Here is a 25,032-nt window from a genome sequence, read left to right on the forward strand (position 1 = left end):
AGAAAACAATTCTGTTGAATTGATCAAATAGTCTTACATTAATCACTGTGATATACAATGCTGCATTTTCCATCTTCGCCTTTGAACTATGGGGAAAAACATGTTTACAAATACTATTATGTCGATAAAACAGTTTAGTCTTATACATAATTATAAAATTTTACATTTCACTATTTGTGTAGAATAATTATGAAATGTATAATTTGTTAGTTTGTTTTATATGGTAAAAATACGAAAATAAATGCAAAAAAAAAGCCGGTTGTTGTTTGGTTTTTTTTTTTTACTATTTTTGGTTGGCAAAATCATACTTAAAAATTATCTTACACTGTCACAGTCCTCAACATGCAGGGGAGATACCGCCTCACTATCATTTTGCTCCTCCCCAGCAGTATCTTTCTCCTTCTCTTTTTCGTTTGGTCCAGGACCCTGTTCTATAGCAGAGTCCATCGATGATGATAATGTAATACGTTTCTGAAAAGAAAAATCAATAAAACTTTAAATATACATTTAATATATAAAATTTTAAAAATTAAAAAAAAACGTGCACGTTTACCGTGTTTAAACGCTTACCAAAATATTCAAAATATCAAAAAACAATTCTTCTCGATTCATCTTGATGCGGTGTTTAAGTGCTACACAATCTACCTATATACATACATATGGTGGGTAATATACGGTTAAAAGAGTGTCATAATAAAAGAATTGCATGTTGGCACGTCTGTCAATTCATAAAGTATCGATCTATATTCATGAACAAAAAAGTAACTTGTTTTAGGTAGATGTTCACACCGTTATGTAATTTACATAATTTAAAAAACGTGCACCTATACCGTATTTAAACCCTTACCAAAATATTCAAAATATCAAAAAACAATTCTTTTCGATTCATCTTGATGCGGTGTTCAAGTGCTACACAATCTACCTATATACATACATATGGTGGGTAATATACGTTAAAAAGAGTGTCATAATAAAAGAATTGCACGTGACATGTCAGTCAATTTATAAATGATCTATCTATATTCATGAACATAAAGTAATTTGTTTTAGGTATATGTTCACACCGTTATTATGTTATTTACATAGCCTTAAGGACACATGGATCAAGTAAAGATCATACATGACAATTTTTGTTTTACCCACTCCTTTACAAATTACCTACTTTTACCACGCATCAAAGTCTATACCAGCCAAAGTCTAGGATCTGGTTTTGGGAAAATCTAGTGCTAAAAGTTATCAAACTTTAGAAACTTAAGAATACATTAAATAGTTTTAAGCATTTTATGAGAATGTACAAAATTATTTTTATGCTTTTTATAATTTTTATTTTTTTTTACTTTGTTTTATTCAATAAGATTTATAGATTTTTTTGTTTGATTTAAACGTAAATGAAACTAGTTTTACCTAACACCGGAGCGAAAAAACACAACAATCGAAAATGTCGTTACTAATATTATTGTATTATTATAGACAATGAAGGCAAATGTAAAATGTTAATCTATATGTTTTATTTTGTTGGCGAACGTGGCCACGGCCTTAGGACTGCCGTATGTAAAATGGCTAGCCCTATCATTAAAACATTACATTATGCATTACATTATAGATTACAGTATGCATTACATTATACATTACATTATGTCATTATACATTATCTTTCAAAATCATTTAGCCAATAATGTAATGTATAATGTCATAATGTATAATGAGCATGAAGCTTTAATGTATGATGTTGACTAATTGTCTTAATGTTGCATAATGAGTGATGGATGATATAATGGTCATCAATGGTTGACATTCATAATATAGACAAAACAACACTGGTACTGGGAACAGATACACAGTATTATTTTGCTATTAAATCTATAAAACCAAAAGAGTCGCGAAAAATCGCAAATAATTGAAATTACAATGTCCAAGTAACACCAGTATTTCTTCCAAGGTCGTGACGATGACAGGATCTCAGGACTGAGGTGTCCTCCCGTCTTTGCAAAGTTCAACACACAGTGTCTAATCTAATAACAGACAATCATCTATTGGAGTATTCTGGTAGGAATCTGAAAATATAAATAAAACTACGACAGAAAGCGTTATTAAATATGTACAAATGTAGTAGTTTTACTATTGACTATAATTAGAACGTGGAGTGGGTGGGTGGGATTTTTCTTCACTCAGTCTACCCAGCTGATCTGTATACAACCGTTGTAGAATGTGACGCAATGAGAAAAAAGTATGACGTCACAATGTATACGGGGAATGAAATTTCCCAGATTTATTTATAGTACAGTTAGGTTTGTTCATTGCTATAATAATCTGATTTATATTTCAAAAGAAAATAAATTTTATTATTAGGGGTTGTTTGCGTTTTAGGTTGCAGTGTTCAAGCGATTTGTGATGAAAAGTATAGAGCAGTTGTTTGTGACAGATTCACAAAGCAAACCCGCATTGCTAATATGAAAAATAGACATATCTTCGTCAGAACTCGACAGTATTTCACCACCTAGTTTGCTTAACCATTAGTGGTTCAACGTCACCAGGTTTTAACGCCTCAGTCTAATCAAATCAAACAGTTTAGGATAAGTGTACAGTTCCTCACTCATCCTCAATCCTATTCGGTGTTGACAAAACAATATGCATTGCTCAACAAAATGCATACACATACATCACAAATGACCTTCAATGGCATAGCTACAATGTGTCTTCTTGTTGGTGGCTCAATGATAAGAAGTGGCAACTTGCAGCTCTTTTGGCAGTTAGGTACTGTAACAGTGGACCTTTCCATCGGGTGGAAGAGCACAAGGTAATGTGTCTCTTCATTTGCAATCACTTTCACAAAAGTTTTCACTCCACCAAATTGTCTTTGTATTAAATAATGGCAATGTTTCTTCTTAGAGTGGATTTGTACTATGAACAATTTTCTGACCTATGGGCAGTCGTTTGAAGAAATGAAAAAAAGTATCCAAGTGTAAAACAAATTGCTTCTTCATTGTTGTAAGAAGCACCAACAACAAAAAACCATTTCCAATATATTAACTGGTCCTCTGCATTTTCCCATAAATTTTCATAAAGATCCGTCTTACTAGTTCCCATGCTTTAGTGACTTTGCCAGCTTTGGAAGACTTTGATGAACCCTAGAGCAATCTGAGTTGCAATATGCTAAGTGCCATGGAAAAGACGCCGAAGTTGTCCATTAAAGTCTTTAAAATAGAAGCATGATGATGCCAACAGTAGTCCAAGGTCCACCACTTTTTCTGTCAAATTGAGTAGAAGATTGTGCGTTAGATATTGAGTATCTTTCTCCTTCAAGCACAGGAATGTTGAGCACAAATTCCAAAATCATCTGCCGAAAGTGGAGGATGTTGATTGATGCTATCTTTCTCTGTAGAAGAATGTAGGAATATGGAAAACACGATGAGGGAGAACCCATACACTTCAATGCAATATTCAAGGTGTAATTAGTTGGACCATTATCAAAATTTTGAAAATTCCTTTGGTGGTTTTTTTTTTACTTACTTACTTTTTACTTAACACCTTAAAAATGAAATCTTGACTAAGAATATCAGAACAATCATTTATTAGGTGCAAAATGTGGTCGTTGGACATCGGATACCTTAAGGTATCCGATCCATATTTGGACCAATTTTTTCAAACCTTCAATATCAATCGTGTATTTAATACTTTGATATTTATTTAAAGCATTTAAGAGTAGAAAAAGATTTACCGAGGGAAATTTTCAAAAATATTATTAACTAAGCAGTAATTAATTTATGAAGACTGCATTAAGGTCAATGGAGACAAGCACATTTGTTAAAAAAAGTAATTACTAGGAATATACTAAAAATGCTTCGGTGGAAAGGTGTATTTTATCATTAGGGATACAAAAACTATTGAAAATAAATTTTATACCGTGTAGATTATTAAGAATTAATTTTTATAGAATAAAGGCTAAGGGGGGACAACTCTTCCAAAAAAGGAAAAGGTCATTAATTAGGGCACAATCCACTCTAACATATTGATACTTGAAATGAAAAATAATGTCCAAATATACTGAGTATTAAGCCCATACATATCTGTTACGCACCCAGATTAATTGAATCTGAGGCTATTTAATGGATCGGATACCTTAATAGCAATTTGTTCATCTGGCAATATTCCGTAAAACCAAGGCAGGCCATAATAAAGGAGGAAGTTCTTGAACTCGGCAGCCTTAAATTGGGAACATCATTCAGAGATCTTTGCGTCCTTGAGATGTAACTTGCTGGTTTGATGCCAAGAAGGCGTTGGTCCACTTGCTGATGTTTTGAAGATAATGTTCCCGTGCGATTTATCAATCAATAACGTCAGCAGCATCTTGACGACTCCAAGAAGGACACACAATATGTTATCAAATCCTGCTCCTCGAATGATACTGAAGTTCGGGAGGTATGAAAACCACGTAAGTCCCTTTAAACCGAGTACGGTCTGTGTTCCTCTATTTGCCTAGTTATGTTCTGTCTGTTCTCTGTTCCTGAATCTTCGCCACAAGCGGCTTAATTTTTTCTATAAACATTAATACAGACGTTCACATATTCAGCAAATACAGACGTTCGCACATTCAGCATTCACATGTCTTTTAAAGTCTTATCCGACTGTCAGTTCACGTGTTTGCTGTAATATAATACTTAATCAATTTAAAAAAAAGGAAGAGGTATATTACCTATGCTGTAGATAGAAATGACATTATAATTGTATAGACAATAAGGCAATATTTGGATAATGGTCGGGTGACTTACTACACTGTGAGTTCTAATTCGTGCTTGATAATTGGCTTTGAGAGTTTATTTCGTTGACCAGTATTTCCTTGACCGCCACCTCTGTCTTCAGCCCCTCTGCTTTCCGCATGCCACTAAGTCAATCTCTTTTCCAAAACAGATATTCTTCATTGCAATCTAAGGTAAAGAGCATGAATCAATTTTTGCTGAATAAGGTCATATTCATCGATCTCTGTTACTTATTAGAGAGGTTTAGCAAATCGACGTAAACATGTACGTGTAGCAAGGGATTCCATAACATTGGCACTGTAAGCAACGATGGCTTAAGTGCACTGAAATCCGAATACTCCACTGATCTATCGATATTGCTAATTACTTAATGATTTTCAGCTATATTCTGTTCTTTTAAGATTCTATCTTTCCGGCATTTAGTTCTTTACCCAGTTTTTCCTTCAGAGTATTTCGGGGATTACATTTTTTTTTCTTATTGGTGAAGATTCACTGTTTTCTAAGTCACTTTCATCCCATTCATCAGGTATATGAGGTATATATATTCACTACCGGAAGAAAAATTCAAAAGGTCATTTGAAAACTCAGCAGCAGATATATCGCAAATGGTCTTTTTCATCTGACCTTCATCTGATTTGGGAGGATGGGCAACTCTATTGCATTTGATAACAACTGTTTCTGAACTATATGGTATGCATGACAATATCAATACTTTTAATGACTACTTTTATGGAAATAAACACTTCATCAAGATTACAAGACATACTTTTCACACCTGACAGTTAAATTCAGAATTAAAATAAAAGTAAATCACCTTAAGATGTATCACACGTGGCCGTTATCATCTGACCTACGTATGTTTTGAGACCATAGGCAACCTTATCGCATGCAATAATTTATACAGGTACCACAACTTAAATTAAAGTAAACATGTAAAAAGCTGATTTGTATTATAAGACACGCTTGTTATTATTTGACGATTAAATTCAGAAGTAAAAAAAAACAGTTGTAAATCACCTGAAGATGCGTCACACATTGTTCTTGTCATATGACCTACATCTGATTTGGGAGGGTTGGCAACCATATTGCATGTCATAGTTCATGTAGTTACAACTGTTTCTGACCCAAGCTCATGTCATCAAGAAAACTTTCAATAACCACTACAAAATATACATTTAAAAACCTCATAAGTATTACAAAACATACTTGTCATATCTGACATGTCATATCTGACCAAAAAATAATTAAATAAACCACTTACAGATGTACCGCACGTGGCTGTTGTTATTTGACCTACATTTGACTTGGGAGGGTGGGCACCTGTTTCGTATGTGATTGTTTCTGGAGTAACAACTGCTGATGAGCTGAACCAATCTGATGCCATTTAGGCATGCAATTTATATACTAATCAGTATACATGAAGTGGTCTTTATTTGTTATGCAATAAATAAGAATATTGAGACATTTTTAGATTCTCAAATTAATGAAATCCCTCTGTTCAATGCTATACATCCATACGTTTATTTCTTAGATTGAATTTAGTCTTCAAAATTTGAAAATTCCTAATTTCATTTTCGTTGTCCCACTGGGTTTTGCCGGTTTTAAATTGAACTAAATAAACATTTCTCTAGTCGCCTGTTGTCATTTCTTTGCCTCATTAGGTCCAGTATATTTACCATTTCTTGATCAACACCTCGGCGTTTGATCAGGGTCATAATCGTGGTCGTCCGGGCGATCGTTCGGTTTAACACTTTTAAACATTTTATTCTGTTTACATGTGACGTTAAAGTCTTTGGTTTGTGATCTGGGTTTTTAATTTTGTACGTCACATCGGACAATCTCGCTAAAACTTCGTATGGTCCGTGCCAGTGGTGTGATAATTTTTGCGGACAGTCCTAGTTTGGTTACAGGAGTGTATAGCCAGACATTGTCACATTCGGTGTTATGTGTTTCTTAGGAAGCACAGTCGTAATGCTCTTTCTGCTTTTGTTGGTTCTTTTGTAAGTTTTCTTTCACTAAGGTGTAGGTCTCTTGAAGACGTAGGACTTCGACCTAAGATGTACTCGTTGCGATAGGCAAATGGATGAGAAAAGAAGACCGCAAGAGGAGTTTCCAAATCCGTCCTTATAAATCAGTTGAGACATGTGATTGCCTCTTCAGCCGAACTAAAAGGTAATTCTTACCTTTTTTGTTGTTGTAGGTATGTACGTACTTTAACCCCTCATTGCGTTCAATACCTCTCTTTCCTGCCTTCCAATTTTTTTTATTTTTTAATACGCAGGATAATAATAAGAAGGGTAACGATGAGACTATTGTGTGAATTACAATGGAGGATTATCTGGATAAGGGAGGGTACTAATTAGAGGGGAGGGGGGGGGGGAGTTAACAACGGTTTTATTTCTTTCGAAGTGTAAAGGAGGGGTATAGCATGGGAAAAACAATCGGAACTATTGTAAATACCAACAAATGAGAGGGGGCATTTAGGAGATGAAAAATTAGGCTAATATGAATGGAATCAAATGGGGGGGGGGGGGGTGATCTGCATTACCATTCATACCCTGAAGGAGGGATATATAGGAGAGGGATTAAATATTGAGTTTAATGTGTAAATAAACAATGGAAGGATCCTTAAGGTCGGGGAAAGGGGTAATGTGAATAGATGAAAAAAAAAATTGTAACAGGAGGTGATCAACCGTAACCGTTGAAGTACATTTAACGATACTCTAGTTTAGATCCCCGGATTAGTCATGCGGTAGTCCCCTTTATTAAATTTCGTGTCCAGTGGACGGTAATACCGAACTTACAGCCTGCACTCCATCGGATACACATATACCGAAGTTCGGATGTTAAATGGATTACGACACCTTATGTATTTTTATGGCGTCGAGCAAAGCTCGAAAGCCATCTACGGATCGTACCTCCGGAAGTTGCAAATTTTAAGGAGCCAAACAACCTTAAATGAGTGCAAAGTTTTCTTATGTGTTTGAAGAAAATTTATAGACGACATACTTCAATTTCGAGCAGTACTGTACGTCAACAAAACAAGTTGGCAGCGCGGGCATGTTAAGGCTTCCCGATGGATTTTACAGCGATGTGTAGAAAGTCACTTGTCTGTACTTCATACGATATGACGTCATAATTAACTTTGACGTCACGATCTGCATTCCTGTCGATAGTTCTCAGGGAATGTATCTCAACGTTTAAAGTGAATTACATCAAACCACTATAAATCCGCATGTTTCCTTTACATAGATGCTGCCGTTAATGCTAGACGTACAGAATTCACTCATATCAAAAACCAGTATCAAATAATCGGCAGTTGCAAAGCTTCGTTATAAGTAAAAGACTATTTATAAACTAGTGGTTTGAAGACTCTCCCTGCTACGTGTAAACAACTGAATGAAGAAATTTTAATGCATGTAAAACCAGCTTGGCGCAGGTGAAAGATCAACACAATTTTAGAATTTTTTACGTAACATTGGTAGAGAATATAAGTAACAATGTGAATCGTGCTACGGAAACATACGGATTAATCCCAATTTTTTGTAAATCGCTTTTGATTAGTAAAAATGTGCATTATTTTGATGATTTTCTGGAATGTTTCAACAATATCTTCCATAAACGAAATATCTATTTCTTTCCCTAGCAAGAACTTCAAAGTATATGACTTAACAAAGAATTTTTCTTAAAAATATGTATGATTTAATGTCATTAATCACTTGCGCCGATGCGATTTAAAAAGATCATTTTCAATATTAGGATTCGCCCGTCACGTGATTACAAAGAACATATGACGTCACAAAATGTTTCAAATATAATGTTTAACATCGGTGTCAATAAATGTAACATATATTTTAAGAAATACTCCCGGTGAAAGTATTTTTGCGATGATTCAAATAATATCGTTTTCCAGCCGTATTTTAGCATCGGGACGCCTTAACATTGCTGCGAGATACGAAATGGTTCAGGTCTTTGAAAATGCTCATATTTTATTGTAAACAAAATGTCTGGATTCGGCGGATGAATACACTTCCACGGAGACACTTGCGATAGTTAGGCCTACACACTCAATTTGGTTATGAAATATAACAACGTGCAAAACAGATAATTTTGTATCCATATCAAATATTGACAATGCACAAATGTTTGATATTTTAGAAACAAAACTTCCTACATCGAGCGAAAAGTATATTTACAATCAAAAGTTATTTTAAACCAATTAGTGAACTACTTTCACTTTGTAAACAACGTTAATGGGTGCTTTCTTTTATCTACCCCTGATCTTTTCGGCCCGTGTCAATTGGACCCATGTGAATTTTAAAGAGACAGTGTGTTAATCAGCAGTATACAATGTACAATATATAGAATTAAACACAATCATAATTTTAATATTTAATTCTATATGAATAGAGAAAAAATTTCTAAAATAATTTTGACTCCTAAGATATTTCTAAAGTTAGATTTTTAATTAACATTAAACACTTTTTAAGAATTAGGTGAGTCAGTTTGTAATGAATTGTGATTTAATTAGTTATGTGATAAAAGATATATTTCTTCTTGTTTTCTTTGAAAGTTTGACTAATGTATTTGTCTTTATACATGGTCTCTGGTGCTACGTGGATGAGAGTCTTGACCTGGATGGGACTCACGTCTATTGCAGGTTAAACTCAAGCTTAGGGCGATATGGGACACCTTACAAAATGATGAACTTACAAGATGATGACTTCATTCAAGATTGCTGATAATCTTGTTTTATCAACTTTTTTTTTAATATCTTGCCTTGTTTTAGAAAATGTTCATACAGAGAGCCCTTGTGTGAGAGACAACAACTCCATAATTATGCAGGTGATGAAGGTACCGCTTTATTGCTACATAAGCAGCCACAATAATGTCTCCTATAAAACAATATAAACAGCTACAACTGTTATCAGATGAATACATATAGCTATATGCATAAAAGAACATTCTTTTATTTGATTTGTACGTGTTATACACAAGAAGTACATTATATCAATGTACACATTTTCTGTAATTATCAATGCAAAATAATTTCTTTAATCTGTCCTCTTCTTGTGTTTGTAAGACTACGCATACTGTCAGAAAATGTTACTGTCACAGTTTTGTTTACTTTAAAGGCTGTTTTAATAGTTGATAACCCATCAATGCCAAAATACACATCACATCCAGACATGTGCACAGCAACAGTATACAACATATCTTTTTCTAAAGTAACATTGTTTGCAAAAATAAATGAAAATTCACACTCTTCAGTCAACTCTTCACGTACTTTTTCCTTCAGAAGAATATTTTCATCACACGATAATGCTATTACAACTAAGACTGAGACATTGTAGTTGCCATACAAAATGATTCCATGAAGTTGCATATTTTTATCTACAGAAACTACAAGTCTATCCCCATTTAGTTCATCGCATTTCCACGTATTTCTTGGACTTCTTGAAAAATACCTAACAATCTTAATGTCCTTGTCTGACTCGCACATACGAGAATGAAAAGCTGGACCAACAGTGTCCTTACAAACATTCAATGAATTTAAATATAATACCATTTTCATTGCAAAATCATCACTAATAATATTTTTTGTTCACACCATTTTCAATGAAAAAAGAGGCGGACATTCTGCCAAACATGATATTTGGAACAAATTTTTTCCCAAGTGTCCAAAACATTTCTGCATCCACTTCACTCTCAACAAAAATAGCTTCTCTTCATGCATACACAGTGTTTTTCGCTTAAGCATCAAATTAACTAGATCTAAAGGGTATTGGAAAAAACATCTCATTTGCAGGACTATTGGACAGAATATCTCTTGAATATTTGTCAATGTATAACAATGATGATGATGTAACAACATCTTTCAAACCAAATTTGTGCGCAATATGTAAAACAAGCAAGGCTTTATCAACACATATGGACTGTTGAAGAAAATCTAAACATTTCACAGACAAATCTGTAATCATATAAAACTGTGATGCCTGTATCATATCCTCAACATTTTCAAATGATAAATCAATATCATGTGTGTACAGAAATTCAATAACATCTCTTGTTTATGAAGGCAACAAATCATGACAAACAACTGCCTTTTTTGATTGGTTTGGATCCCAATTTGCACTCAAACATGTTCTAAACCAATCACAGCCGAGTATAACAACTGTCCTGTGTGCCCTCAGGGTAGTTCCATCTGATAATGAAATTTCCAGAACGTAAAAAAACTCTTGCTGATGGAAAGCTTTAATAAGCTTCTCACCCAGTCTTGCCATCACAGCTGGATAAAATGTCAAGATGTTCCTTAGTCAAAATAAATTCCAATTGCTTTATGTGTGACTATTTCAAGCAGTAGTCAACTCTTCATATTATATGTACTTCCACTAATTTTTTTTTCTACATAATCAAGGCTACCACTGTATCAATCTTGATTATCGCAAAGCAAATGCTTTCAACCCCCCCCCCCCCCCTCCCAACTTTTCCAAGTTTTCAAATGAAAGTAATTTCATTGAAAATAATTGACTATGCAAAACATATACTTCCATCGGGGTGCTTTCATTAGGAGATTCATAGACTATTTTCCCGTAAATGTACATGCATATCTTATCAAATTAATAGATGGCAAAAATAAACACATTTCATCGAGGAACAGATCTTTAAAATACTGACTAAAATGTCTGAATAAAGTATAAATAGAGAATTTAACAGCTTATGAAATACCTAAGCGTTAAAAGAAGAATTGTAAAAATCTCAGAATTACATACATACTTTTCTTCAGCTATTTCCGAAGAAACGATTACTGTTATGTTTTAGGCCTACATATGAAGCATGAAGTCATAATCGAGACTGGGCATGCAACCTTGAGTTTGAGTAGGCAGACAGATCCTACTGTCAGTGTTTCAAACCATTTAAATATGCGCTCTGTCCAACTGCCACACGATTTACATAATATTACAACCAAGTTTAAAGGTTCTATAGATAGTGAAACACCAGTCAGACAATACAAGAAATTGGCGGATCGCGGAATTTGGATTGACATGTCACGTGAGCCAATGAAATGACGCAGCTCAGTACATGTATCCAAAGACGCGCCGCCATTTTGCCCGACAACTTTCGACTTTAAAGGTTGTATGATTTCACTGACAATCATGGTTAAACGGCGTTGTTGGGGTACATGTAACACAGACAACAGGTACCCCGATCGAGGGGGGATACGATTCATTCCTTCTCCTAAACCAGGCAGGCAACTAGAAAAAGCGAAGAGGTGGATACGGTTGTGTGGGAGGCCACACAACCAGTTAAACGAAAGCATATTGAACGAGAGAGGAAAAGCCACACATCTGTATGTTTGTTCAAAGGTAATTTGCTGAAAATATTTTTTAAATGAGCTAAACAAGTGCTTTAATTTGTAGAATAGGTTTTTTAATATTTAGCCCGAGATTCCTCTTAAACTATCGTGTGTACAATGCAGGCGTTACAGTCGGAGATCCGTCAATATTAACCATGTTATTTCATGCCTACGTACGATAGCTAGATTTTTAAAAGAATATGATTTGAAACAAAAAATTCTTGGAGCATATTAAATACTATCCATACATAACAGAAGATTTCCAGTCGATTCGGAGAGAGAGAGAGAGAGATTACTTATAATGAAGCTATAAATGTGTAATGTCCTGTTAATTTATATTACTCGATAAAAAATCAATATACAACTGTAGGTTAAACATAAAATAATAGAACCACTAAAACTTACACTTATCATGTGCATAGATTAGGATATTAGCTTTGTATCTTGGGCCCCTTTTTGTGATTTTTTTACATACAGGCACGTAGCGTCGGGGGGGGGGGGGGGGGGGGGGCTTTTTCAATTTTTCTCGCAGCAACAACTGTTTTTAAAATATAAAAAATTGAATTATCATAGAGTTGGCCCCCCACTTTTTTGGGAGTATGTACAAAATTGATATGGAAATAAGGAATGAAATTGAAGTTATATACTATGCATGTTTTCATGTGTCATCGCATATAATTAATTTAAATCATTGCTGTGTCATTTTATCTGTGCTATTGATGAAAAGGCATATGAAATAATACAATTTTGATAATTTCATTTTATTCTAATATTTTGTTTTCAAATATTTATATCTGTTAGTGTAAGCAGTTTAAAATTTCAGTGAGTGGATAATTTTTTGTCAAATCCATTATATGAATTAATGAGTGCAACAGTTTTTAAGACATTGATCATAGGTCATTAATGATGGAATGACAGATTGATAAAACGGGTAACATTATGTCCTGGCCATTTCATGGCGGGAACATTAAAAATCAATTATCTGTATGAAAACACTTTCATTGGTTTGTAGGATTGAAATTTAGGTTTAATAACAGAAGAATTTTATTTAGCTAATTTGATTTATAATACTCCTTATATCAGATTTTCCATGGAAAAGTGGATCTGCATTTCAATATATAAAATTAGTTGTAGAGGAAAGTGACAAATATATGTCTAAAAGGTAAGTCTAAGGGAAAATTCTTAAAGTTGACATCAGATTTGCATAAGAATAATTCTTGCAATATATATATGATAAGTATGATTTTTACTATGTTAAAATTTTAAGTTGTGGAATGATTATTTGTTGATAAAAACTGCTATGGAAATATTTTGGTAAACAGCTTAAATAATCAGTACTTTTCTGCAAGGAAATTGTTATGAAATATCATATTAAGGGTCTGCTAGTGTTTTGTATATTTTATTGACATTTTTCCTGGTTTAAATAGATACCTGCAGTGTCGTGGATTTGATGGAATTCAACGAAACTCTTCCCATGTAGACATCCACTGTTAAGCATATGATAGTTACATAATCGTATTGGTTGGTAAGTTTATTGACGTCAAGTGATCCTGTTTGGTCAGATAATGTGATGATTCTGCGTTTTGATGTTTTAGTCTCCAAGACGTTGGTAATCTAAGAGCAAACAGAAATTCAATATCTAATAAATATAACATTAATTGTTTTAATAGTTCATTTTTGGAAGTTTAACCATTATTGATTTTTGAAGTGTGTTTCTCACAGAGCAATTCAAATATGTGTCAAATATACATAGTGCTGTATTTGTCAACTTCTCTGCATTGCTTTCGCGGACAATACTTATTCCAGCTAAATTTAACAAATATTTCATAAAAGAATTAAAATAAGAAGTATATGTGAAAGCAATATTTATTCAGATACTGTTAAAGAAAATCGTTGCATTATCTTTTGGAAGAGAAATTGCAAAATATTGAATGAATGATTCTATGTATAACAACAAATGTACACTCGGTCACATTTATTGTCGCTGGAGGCTTCGGTGAGAAATTTGCTGAATAGAAATTGTTTAGTACAGGGTTTTTATAGAAAAAAAAAAGAAGAATTGTCATAGTTTTGAGCATACGGTATATGCACAGGCACCTGAAGTTATATCTTTTTCTCATAATAAACAAAACGTATCCCATACCTAATAATACAGAAGGGAGGATGGAAGTTGACATGTTTGGGTCATACTTTGGAATATCCCTTTTCTGATTGGTATTCTATTTGCAACTCTTAATAGATATACATTAAAAGCTCATAACTCACAGACACAATCATAAAGTGTCTTGTTCACAATTCAATATCTATAGACATTAAAACACACAACTAACGGATACAATCATTTATCAAAATAAAGAATACAATTTAAAAGTATCTTGCTCACAACTCATAATCAATAGACATAAAAAGCACACAAGTCACGGACACATTTAGCAAAATGAAGAATATCAAATTCTAAAAGTGTCTTGTTGAATGTTCAAACTCATAATCGATAGACATTCAAAGCACACAACTCACAGACACGATCATTTATCAAAGTTTAGAATAAAGTTGGAAAGTGTCTTGCTCCAAACTCATAATCAATAGACATTAAAAGCACATAACTCATGGACACAACTACTAAACAAATTGAAGAATGCTATTTAGAAGTGCCTTATTCACAACTCGTAATAGGTAGAAATTATAAGCACATAACTCCTAGCCATATTTTTTAAACAAATTAGAAATACAATATTAAAAGCATCTTTTTCGTAATTCAGTAACTATAGACACTTAAAGCCAATATTATATAGCAGATGTACCATCAATACTTAAATGTCTTATTGGCAACTCGTAATTGATAGACAAAAAAATTACACAACTCACAGACACGATCATTTATCAAAATGAAGACTACAATTTTAAAGTGTCTTGTTCACAACTCATAATCGATTGACATTAAAAGCACATAACTCATGGACACAATCATGTATCAAAATGTAGAATACAATTGAAAAGTTACTTGCTCACAACTCATAAACATTAGACCACATAACTCAAGAACACAATATTTTAACAAAGTGAAAAATGCAATTTAAAGTGTCTTGTTCACAACTCATAATCAATAGACACTCATAATCAATAGACACTAAAAGCACATAACTCATAGACATAGTTTTTTTAAACAAATTTAAAAGCGTCTTATTTAAAACTTGTTAACGTTAGACACTAAAAGCCCATAATTCATGAACACAATTATTAAGCAAAATGTACCATACAATATTAAAGGGACTTGGACACGATTTAAGATCAAAAATGTTATTTTTATTTTTTATGTATAAAATGGTTTACTGGTGCATTTTAAATGATTGACCAAAATATTGAATGTTAAAGTCAAGCTACAAGCGAGATACAGAGGTAAGAATTGGTTGTTATGTAAACAAAGCTCGAGTCTTATAGTTGTTTACAAAAAATGTAATGAAGAGAATTATCATTTTTTTGACAAAATGACAAGTAAGAACCATTTAAACTATTTCAGTATCTTCATAAATACTATTATCAACAAAAGAAAGATACATTTGATTGAAACTTACGCCAATACAACACATATGTAAAAATGACAATATTCGAGTTCGTTTACAAAACAAAGAATTATGAACTCTGTATATTGCTTATAACTTGAAATTTGACTTTCAAATTTTGACATAGCATTTTAAACCTCTATATTTATCAGTATAAACATTGAAAATGGAAAAATAAAATTTGAACATTTTAAGTCAAATCGTGTCCAATTCCCTTTAAAATGTCCTATTGGCAAATCGCAATTGATAAATAAAAGCACCTAAATCACAGACATGATCATTTATCAAATTGAAGAAAACAATTTTAAAGTGTCTTGTTCACAACTCATAATTGATAGACATTAAAAGCACACAACTCACGGACAGTTATTTCAGAAAGTGAAGAAGGCAATTTAAATGTGTCTCGTTCACAACTGATAATCAAAAGACATTAAAAGCCCATAACTCACAGACATAATCATTTATCAAATTAAAAAGTTTCTTGCTCACAACTCATAATCATTAGACCACACAACTAATGTACACAATGATTTAACAAAGTGAAGAATGCAATTTAAAAGTAATTGATAGTCTGTAGAAAATAAAAGCACACAACCCATGCAGACAATCATTTATCAAAATGGAAAATGCAATTTGAAAGTGTCTTGTTGACAACTCATAATCAGTAGACGTTAAAAGCACATAACTCATAGATATAGTTTTTAAAACAAATTGAAAAGCATCTTATTTAAAACTCGTTAACGTTAGACATTAAACGCCAAAAATTCATGAACACAATTATATAGCAAATGTACCATACCATATTAAAATGTCCTGTTGGCAGCTCGTAATTAATATACAGTAAAAACACATAACCCACGGACATGATCATGAATTAAAATGAAGAATTAAATTTAAAGGTGTCTTGTTCACAACTCATAATCAATAGACAATTAAAGCACACAACTCACGGATCCAATCATTTAACAAAATGAAGGATGCAATTTAAAGAGACATTACAGCCCATTTTGTGCAAAAACCATGAAATGACCATTTTCCCACAACTTAAATGAATTTTGTTGCAATTTTAAAATATGAACTTTGCAAAAATTACCCTTTGTGAAATCTAAAAAGTATCAATTCATCGCAACAATTAATAGTTTTTGACGGTCCATACAATAAATATTGCTAATCCAGCCTTTTGATCATTAGCGCATGCATATAGATTGTAAACATTTTGACATGGCTTTAAGCATGTTCAGAGAGAATGACAAGACCATGGATTTTGACAGATTTAGCTACGCAAAGGGATCAAAAGAGATACAGACAAAATACAAGTGCGTTTTTTACCTTAGGACAAATAAAAAAAAAATATGTGAGGTTCTGGTAACATCTCAAAATAAATTAGGGTAGGTAGTTAAGGGTTCTTTTTTTTAGAATAGAAATGTATAAAATGATTTCCTTAGTAAGTACTACCTAGCACTGCATGGCAGGTGGCATTTGTATTTAGTGAGATAAGTATACTAAACCCAGATTGGTAGGGAGCATCTAGTTTTTAACTATGAAACAAATATGTTTAAATGAAAAATAAATAAAAAATAATTTAAAAACAAAAGGTATTAAATGTTTGGTATTAATTAGGCCTGGGATGATTCAGAGTTCATTCGATTTGGTTTGATTTTGATTCAGAATGCTATGGTTCGATATTTTTTTTTATTTGATTCATTTAAACAAAGGTCAATCTAAATATTTCTCATTTTAAATTTAAATAATGATCTTTACCTTGCAAATCCATTTAAATTCAATTCAGGGACCAAATTAGAACAACATTTTAGAGAGATTCACTTATATCTAACAAATTATAAGGAGAAACTTGAGAAATTAGGGAGACTTCCATTTCTTGACAATAGCATAATGCGTATGATGATATACAAAGATTAAGTCTTTAATGATTTCGATTGGAATAGAAACAAATCAATAGAAACTATAACAATAATCTTAAAATCATTTTAAAAATTATCCAATTTGTCGAATTTAATTTATTTGATGTATTCTTTTATTTTATATATGAAATGTTTTGCATTTGTGTTAGCTTAATAATAATCTAAGGCCGGAACGGCCACAAAGGCGTCGAGCTGACATTTTCTTTTAAATAGAATGATATCAATAATTTGAATTTCTGTACTAATAGTCGTATATCAAATAATATTAGAATAAAAAAGGAAATGAATTATGTTTTGTGCTGTTTTAAAAACAAAAATCGGTATATTTTGTTATAAAATAGGTAGTGATGCGTTAATAATACAATAACTCATCATGGTTACAAAAATCGAAGAAATTTCAAAGTTCAAAAATAAATTATTTTCTTTCTGCTTTAAGGACGTTGTTTACTCAGGGTTTGATTTCTCAAATCTGAATTGTTAAAAAGCTCAATTTCATTAGTAAAATTTGTTTTAAATACAAAAAGTATTTATAAAATGAATTATTATTGATATAACAAGCGATATTTTTTACTAAATTATGGAATTAGGCTCTGACAGAGTTTGACTTTTAGCAAAACAGAGGAAATTCGGACTATTTTTTTTCAGATTTTACTTTCCACTGAAATATTTTTTGTAGGTTTTAACTTGTTTTTTCGTTTAGATAATCTTATGGCACACACTACAAAAATATTGAAAAATGCTGACACCATATTTCAAAATTTTGATCATTGACCTCATATTAATTTTATGCCAGCAGAGAAAGGTCAACATACTTAGTTTAATTCTTTTAATGTTTTAGCATTATCATCATTCAGTTTTTGTTATATTGAATCAAAAATGGGTAGTAATTTGAAAACTGAAAGAGAAAATTCGGACTAGAATATCTATAAAACTTTTGAGAGAAAAATTATTGCTTTGTATCTATTTAATGTCACTACAATTCATAAACTGTATTTCATTTGTTAAAGAGTTAAGCAATTTGTATTATTTTCAGAATTAAGGTAGTCCTATACTCGGCACTAAATAGGCTCAATCATTAAAAGCTTAGCTTTAAATGATAAATATACATTCTAGCAATACATAAACAAAAGAAAATATGTATGTTTACATGCTAGTATGTTTGTTATCCCCTTGCGAAAATTATTGACAATTATGAAATTTGCCAGACGTCCGTTTTTCCTAAAAAAAATTACCAAAATAGAATACAGAAAATGCAATGCTAGTATCGCGTTTGGTAATTTTTTTTTACTATTTTATGGACTCAAACTTAAATTCATGGTGTTTATTCTATAGATTGACATCTTAGAAAAAAGATTTGGTAAAATAAATTTATGTTGACGGATTACTTTTTACGCGTTAAGCTCTAAACCAAGTAGACAAAAATCCGTATAATATCACATTTTGCTACAGTTTTCTGCCTAGATTTGTCAACAATTTTAGATATCATTTAAACGTTAATTAATTGACGATTGATTACATTCGAAATATTAATCATTTCTATCTCTCATAGAATACATATATTACCGCTCTAATTGGTTATTATTGCCATTGTTTACAACAGCGATGTTAAGCAAAATCAATACCGGGTATCAAAAACGCTTTGTAAAACTCGAACCATTATTGTAACGTATTATTATGACGTAGTGCGATACTCGGACTACTTTAAGAAAATTTCAATCATAGTGTAAAATATTTATGGGTTTTACTTAAATTTTCAGAACATATTCAATGATCATTCAGGTACTTCACTACACCGAGACTTATACTTTTCAAGACACTACGTCACAGGATGGCGATTTAAATGTTTTGTTAAACTGTTCGTATCAATTTATTCAGATGTATATCGTAAGAGCTCAGTGGTTAAAGTATCAGGCTTGTGAACCGCAGGTCATGAGTTCGAATCAGACTGGGGCTTTTGTTCATGATTACTGAATGAAATTTTTGAAAATGTCACTTTTTATCTAAAATTGCACATTATTTGGCCTATTTGACACATATACTTCCATCATGCTATCTATCATAATCAAGGAATTTTCTGCTGATATAAGAAACTACTTCAAGGTGTAGTAAGGTACCTTAAGTAAAAAAGTAGGTCATTGACATTAAAAAGTCTTTTAACAATTTTCACAGGCTCATAATTTGAATACATAATTATAATAATAAAACATACTTTTATTTTGTTCAATTCCCGTTTGAAACAAGATTACCTATGGTATGGTTGTTTACAAACAAATCCACAACACATGCTATCTAATCCAACTGCATCATCCAATTTTAACTACTCGGCCATTTCCGCTGTTATTTTTCGTTAGCGGAAATTGCCGAGTAGCTACGATTGCTGCATCATCGTGTTATTAATTGCAACAAAATCTCTACATAAGTTTATCGCTTACATTTATTTGGAGACCATGCCCGATAACAAATAAATTTACATATCAAATTTTATTTTTATCGGGCACGGTCTCCAGTCAAAATGTAAGCGATAAACTTTAAATATTATTAAGTGAATGATTACATTGCACCTTATTGTATTCATCCGCCATTTCTTGATTAAGCAAATGTATACGAAATCAATGAGTTGTCAAAAACCAGGGAGGCCAAGTTGGGTTTAGTTTAATAAAAGGATACAAATCTTGTAATACGTTTAATACTTCAAGGAACTTATTTTTTATGCGCATTAAAAAGTCATCATGGAACTCCTGTTGGATTTATTCTTTTTTATTCTGCATATGATTATTCCCAGGCTTGCTCATTTTGCTCAGATGTTGATATTGATGTTCTAGAGATCTTCATCAATGGTTTTTGCTGTTAAACATTTTTTTGTCTCCCAGAATTTCATGCATGTAGAGCATTTTGTGACCGTTCTGGTTTTGCAGTAGAAAAAATCTTACAGCTTTAATAATTATTATGAAGGTAAGTTATAATAAATAAAATAAAAAACAATTATATATTTTTATGTATTATTATAGATTTACTAATTGTGTTACAAGTTTAGCGTATATGTCATTAAGCATCAGCTTTAAGATTAAAAGACAGTAAGTTGTTTGTTCATTCTTTTGATGGAATAATGTCCGTGTGTAAAGTGATATTTGGTAACCCATGACTGAAAGGAAAGGGGTAGCCATTTTGTTAGAGACAAAAATTTTATAATGGAGAGACGAGAAGAATTTGTTATAGGATTGTATGTTGTTTTAAGCTTAGCATTAAGAGTTCTTGGGTTTTTTTTTCAATAGCAATTCAAAATTTAGTCAGTTTGGTGTACATTTAATTTTGCGAGTTTCTTTTGTAATTGATCTGATATTCTTCATAATTGCTCTGGTGTATCTCTCCATCTGGCCAAAAATAATTTAAAAGTAGATGCAGAGTTCTGTGATGTCACACTTTTTTGTAAAACTTTGAATTCTTTAAATATTGTGCAAGATAGATTTATTTATTTTATGTGAATATAATCACATAGAGTTAATTAGAATTATTGGTAGGTTCAAGATATTTTCGCACATAATTTTATACTAAATATCCAAATTTTTATATATTTTATCTATGCAAAGGGGAAATAACTATTTTTCTGACTTTTCTCTCAGTTGTATGTCTAAATGCTATAGTTTTTCTATTCCAACGATCAATTTTAAAATATTTTTGTAATTGTAGTTTTCTGATAACGTTGACATTAAAATTAAACAAGAAAAACAAAGGACTAAGTGCGGTTTTATGCAATTTTTGCCCCCCAAAATCAAAGTTTTAGAAAGAGCTTTAAAATAAGTTGAAAGATAGTTAAAATCATATTGAAAATAAAGGTGTAAAAGGTTATCACCACAGTGACGTCATAATGTAGAAATGACGTCATGAATATTGCATTATTTCGATAAATTGATGTTTTGTAGCACAATATGGGTGTTTTCCGATGGTTTTAATTTTCGACTGGGAAACATCGAGCGCAGGCTTGCTCAAGTACCATTTTTTAGTATGATATGTATTACTATCTGAAGAAAAACATATGTTAAAATCGCACTTGAGCAGACCTGCGCTCTATACTTCCGAATGCAAAATATAGAGAAAAAATGAGAATATCTTTATTTGTTTGCAAATTTGCGGGAATTAGGTCATTTAAGTGACGTCATAGATAAACAGCGAGTGAGCAATAATGACTAAAATCAAGATTAAAGTTATAGGCATCCTCTTTACAATGATTTGTGAAGATTTCATTTTCATACGATACTATTTAAAAATTGGTTGAAATCGGGGGCAGATATTTGACCATACCGCACATAGTCCTTTCTGCCTACAAGATTTTACTTTTAACATTAAAACAAATACAGTTTTCTGATGCTAAAATATGCTTTAGTTATGTCTATGTGACATCTCAAAAAGTGTGATGACATGTATATTTTTTTTTAACAATTGATGACATTTAAGTCTATTATGTCGAAATCTGTTCAGTTTCTCAACTTTCCTCAGAGAATTTTACGAGTATGGAGCTACCTTAAGGTATGAAAAACCTCATAAGATTGTCAATTCTTATGTACTTCCATCTTGAATAGAACATAACATAACACCCCATTTTTTCTACAATATTTATTATTTTGTGCATATTGACGTCCGATACAGAAATCGCTCATTAAACAAATTCCTTCAATTTCAAATACCATAACACACATTTTCACCGATCCAAACCACACCATTCGCAAAACTTCACGAAGTATTGCTACTTGATAAGCACCTTGTCAGTAACACTAGAAACTGCATCATATATGCATCTTTGCAACATCTAACATGTTCAAAATCTTCAGATTGAATATTTAATTCTTAAATAAAATCGACTTTCTCGTGCCGTCCGGAATCGTCAGAATGAATACTAGGCGAACATACTCTACCCGTAATCACCTTCAAACCCCGCCTATCTCATGAATATTCATCATTACCACAAAAGAAAATATTTTCAATCTAAATCACTACGTTCAAACGAAAGAAAATATATTTCTTATGTACTTCCATCTCGAATAAAACATAACATAACCCCCCATTTTTCTACAATATTTATTAGTTTGTGCATCTCCAAAAATCGTCGGATTGTCTCTTGTGTCTGTTCCAGAACGCGCACTCTGTGCGTGGTCTTCTGTCGCACGCGTATTCCCGTCCTGGTCCTCTGCGTCCTCGTATGCTTGCTGCGAATGACTCGACCAACCGTCGTCGGAAAAGGTTCCAAATCGGCCACGAATTTGCTCTTCTTTTAGATCAGCACGCACAAACGTTTGAAAGTTCAAAGGTGTTGTCTTGGACGGATCTACAGTACCGTCGGGCTCTGTCTCGTGATCGTAACCGTGCTCCTCGAGTTTATCTTTAGTTGAATTTTCGTTACGTGCGGCGGTGGGGCTGACGGAGGATTTTACGGCAAATACTTTTCCTGCTGACTTGAACTTGGCTCCGCCTGTCTCCGATAATTGTATAGGCTTAACTTTAGGTTCAAACCAAATTGGAGGATATTCTGTTGAAATATTCCAATAGTCCGGTTTATAAGTATTTGAATTGAACAATATTTCGTTGTCCTTATCGTCAGGCTGTATATATTTATCCAATGATAACTTTGAACCTGGACACCATACGTTTAAGTTTTTGGAATGGAGTCAGTTTAGTTTGTGACGTGTTTTCTGCCATTCATTTGCCTTTCATGAAAAATATTGTACTGTTAACCGTAACACACTGCCCCGGCTCTTGATCGTTTTATTCCTAGGGTTCCGCGTCCTCTTGCAAACGCACCCTAATAAAGGCCTGGGGGAAGCTTATACACAGTTCTTTCAGCGACGAAGATGTAACCCCGGATTATCACCACTTATTATGACAATTCTTGGTGTTACTGGGGTAAAATTGTCATAATGTACGGGATCTTGAAATCGCTGTTTACCCGAAGGAGTCTGGACTGCGCACCGCTATGGGGAGTGGCGTCCTACCCGCTCTGGGGTGTAAATTCTTTACCCAAGCTCTGAATATAGAACAACGCAGACAAGACTTCGGTTTACCACTAATCCAAAAGTCCTATCTTCGCCGTCCATATGCCCTAACCTACGTCACCTCACCCTCCGTACCCTTATCTGTTCATCTCACAACGCGTTCACTTACTCCGACGCGCCGTGGTCAGTTTATATCGTATTTTATATTTAACTCTTAGCCACTAACTCGGTTCCGTGTTTCCTATCATATATCAGCAATACAATTCCCCTAATGATGTAAACATAACCCCTAGTTCATCTCTTAACAATTCTCTATCTACTGACCAGCGGAAAATAATCTTATGAATGAATCTGTACACGTGTTTCTACTCATTGCCGCGGTATATTTAGGTTATATTTACTTTAAGCAAATTTAATGTAAAATATTATTATGATATTTACAACCCCAAATTTAAAGAAACCAACAATCTAGATTCTAATTTGTCTTTGATATACCCATCCTTCGCAGATTCAGATGCCCACTTTCCATGTCTTTTGAACAATCTATCGGGTATACCGGAATTAGCACACACAGTAGCACCCCCTGCCCTTAGACTATGTAAACCATATTTTGAAATATCGGGCACAAAACATTTAAACGCCTCTTTGAACAGTTCTCTCATTCTCGTATATGTCAAAGCTTTAATCCCATTCCGAACTTTATATCACGATTTAAAGTCTTACTCATGTTACGAAAAATGAAATCGGAACAATTTCATGGAAATCCACACGATTTGAGAAACATTTCTAAATTTTTTACAGGACACTTTTCACTCTCAGTTCTAGCAATCACCACCCATTGCCCGTCTCTGTAAATATCAGTTTTACTTCTCTCAATAAAAATTGTCATATGACTCTCCTCAAATTTCACATCTGAACATCTTGTGTTCAAAAGCTCATTGCTTCTTAAAAAACCAGCATATGCAATTATACAAGCGAAAATAGATCCCTGATTATAAATATTTTCACTCTGAAAATATTTGTTATACATTTTCTTTAATAAATCTGCAGTAATTGGTTCTTTTTTCGTCCTTGGTATACACAGTTTTCTTTTTCTCGATTCAAACACATTTTTCACTAACTCCGAATCAGTTGGATGATGTAATCCAATGAATACGCCCAACGAATGCTATAAACAGCCGACGTTAACACATTTACAGAAACTCCTTCTTGAATTAAACTGGCAAGATACATACTAACAATGAATGATTCTCTTGAATATCCTTGCTCAATCACTACACCATTCTTCTACTAACATTCTTCTATTAACAAAACATACGCATGATATACGTCCTTTTGTGGTTATTACGTTTAATTGGTGAAGAAAATATATAGCCAAAATTTATTTGAAATGTGTTGAAAAAAGTAGAACGTTGAGGATGTTGATTGTCTAATGTTCATAGGTTCACGAGA

At 32.7% G+C, this 25,032-nt stretch overlaps 1 protein-coding gene and 1 pseudogene across 1 annotated transcript in view; both read right to left on the minus strand.

The window, feature by feature from the left end:
* Window positions 1-25,032, minus strand: part of LOC128171734 (putative nuclease HARBI1) — a 225,458-nt gene that overhangs the window by 55,990 nt on the left and 144,436 nt on the right. The window lies entirely within an intron of this gene.
* LOC128171727 (BTB/POZ domain-containing protein 2-like) lies at window positions 9,531-11,125 on the minus strand (annotated as a pseudogene).

Source organism: Crassostrea angulata, chromosome 2, assembly GCF_025612915.1.
Source record: "Crassostrea angulata isolate pt1a10 chromosome 2, ASM2561291v2, whole genome shotgun sequence".
In the NCBI taxonomy this organism is placed as follows: Eukaryota; Metazoa; Mollusca; class Bivalvia; order Ostreida; family Ostreidae; genus Magallana; species Magallana angulata.